Raw genomic sequence first — 2,847 nt, forward strand, 5'->3', positions numbered from 1 at the left:
CTGAATAACACTGAAGCAGCTCATCACTTCGCCTCACGAGACCGAGAGAACCGCGATCCATATTTTACATACATAGGAAAATCTGAGGTTACTTGGGGTCTAACAGAAGACACCACATTTACTAGTCTTTCCCGGCAAGTACGAGGAGACTTCAAAATTTAAGTTACACATTATTATGGCAGCCTAAGTATCTTTTATGGAATGCTGCACTGCCCTTAAAAAGTGACACACATACATGACTTTTATTTTCAAGGTAGTCTCCAAGTCTCTGTAAACAATGATTGGAACATTGTGCTAATAGTTTTGTTCCCCGGCGATAGAAATCCGCTCCTCGTCACAGAGCCATTTGAGAGCCGCGGCATTAATGTCCTGAGCGCCGTAAAATTTGAGATTGCTGCGAAACGGTTCCACGATTGGCTGGACATTGTTGTTTGTGGAAGATACCCATGACCTTCCTTCCGGTAGGCAATTTTTGGATCCAAAATACTCTGGTGTCCAAAATTAAAGCAACAAACAGCCATTTCCCCCTCCTGTGTCTAATTCACTATATAATCATACAAACTGTCAACAACGTCCATACGATCGTGTTCTGCATGGAAGATGGGATTTCGGTCAACGAAAAACCACGCCGACCATGAAGTCAGGGTACCTGTCGAACGAAGTAGTGTTTGCGGGTACTCCCACATCCACAAATGCTGTGTGCGCACTCACAGACGGTGCAGTATGGCACAGAGAAGGCATCTACCAGACTCTCTGCGGTGGAGGGCCATAGGAAGAATGGAAGCAGGACAGTCGAAAACTCATATGGCCCGATGGATTAACGTGAACTGTTCTGTTGTTTGTCAGATATGGCGACAGTTTATAGAGACCGAAACTGTATCCCGAAGACCAGGGCAGGGCCGACCACATGAGGGATCAGAAAGAAAGGACCGTTATTTGGCTTCATGAAGTAGTACGGGTGAATAGGAAAAGTTCAACTACTGTCAGGTGTCGTGATGAGGTGTTGGGACCACATACTCGTATACTGTTGTTGCGAGGTGCCGTGCGCCCAGACTTCGTACTCATAGACGATGATGTTCGCCTTCGTAGAGCAGGAGTGGAAGAGGAAGATACGGCACACATGGCGTGGCCTGCCCACTCTCCCGATTTGAATTCCGTAGATCATGTCTGGCATGCACTAGCGAGACGAGTTGCATTACGTCAGCATCCACCAACCACTCTACAAGATTTGCAAGCAGCTCCGCAGGAAGCATAGACGTTATTGCCTCGACATGACATTAATGACGTTATTCACAGCATGCTCCGTCGTTGTCAGGCCTGTATTGCTACCAGAAGTGGTCACATCCCATAGTGAGCACAATAAAAAGCTGTCGGAATGTGTATAAATCTCTTAAGTTGGAAAATATGAACATATTAACTGTTATGTATGTTACAGCACTTTAAGTTCTGTATGTCTTACATTGTTTCTACTATGCTATCAATTGTTAATATTGTTTCGTGGCAAAATAAATGCAACCTTGCATAATTTCCGTTTGTTACTTTAATTTTGATCACACATATGTATGTAGAGTACTAAGCTATCAATGGTATTAGCTAGCCACGTTTTGTGTGGTAGGTGAAGATCAAAATCAAAATAAGAAATAAATAATGAGTAAAATACAGGAATTTATCTGTCGTCACACATTGGAGCTCATATTCAGCTTCAATTGTATGTGTGTGTGTGTGTGTGTGTGTGTGTGTGTGTGTGTGTGTGTGAGAGAGAGAGAGAGAGAGAGAGAGAGAGAGAGAGAGAGAGAGAGATAGAGAGTGTGTGCACATGTACTTTACTTACTCAGCTTACCCGTGTCTTGCTCATGATTATTGTTGCTTATTCATAGAAATACTTAGGGAATTTCTGTTAGTCTGCCTGACATGAGGAAGTCTCGGCGATACAGCTCATTAGAGAATGTTTTCCCTCAGTTAGTAATTTAGATTTAGTGATGATTTTGTAGTGTATTTTGATTCTTGCAAAGTACACTCACATTGCTGAGCACGATTTGGCGCCTTTTGCAAGACTGGGTATATATGTATGTATATTGGCTGGTGTTTAATTCCATTATCAAGTGTAGTGTAGTTTTCAACGTTAAATTACATAGTTACCAAAGTTAACAATCGTGTTAAATTACATTTAGCTGTTATCGGAACAAGACGAGTTCTTCAGTAAGTCACGAGTTGTACTATCAGGTATTAATCCTGTAGTAAGAATATGGATAAAACTATTGTCTTATTATTGTTTTGACAATCGTGGTTCACCATTCAGGCTACGACTAAATGGATTTTTCATTGCACCTAAACTGTAAAAAAGGTAGCTGTTTAGTCCTTTCACGGATATTCCTCCAAGGGTTTGGTATCCCTGCAAGTCATTCCATTTAACAGTCTTTGCATTCCTTGCTTTTTAAGGGCATGGAATTGAAAAATTCTATACTTAAGAAGCAAGGAACGCAAAGAGAGTGTGTGACGGATTTTCGGTTGTGTTACTTGTAATCGTTTTACTGTGTTGTTTATACCCTGGTCGCCTACTAACTGAGTCATGTGTCAACTGAGTTTCATCGTTTTTCAGGCTATGCGTAGTGCAGAAAGGTGGAACACCGTTGTTTAGTTAACCACAAACATCTTCAAAATTGAACGGATATAAGGTACGCTACACACACACACACACACACACACACACACACACACACAGACACACACATGCAAATTACGGAAGCATATTACTACTGCGAACGGACGTATGTCCGCATTTCAGAGATTTCAGCTGTATAGCTCACCAGCTTCTCTTATTTATTATAACTGCCTGACGCTTCTCCG

This window comes from Schistocerca americana, chromosome 2 (genome assembly GCF_021461395.2).
Source record: "Schistocerca americana isolate TAMUIC-IGC-003095 chromosome 2, iqSchAmer2.1, whole genome shotgun sequence".
Classification (NCBI taxonomy): Eukaryota; Metazoa; Arthropoda; class Insecta; order Orthoptera; family Acrididae; genus Schistocerca; species Schistocerca americana.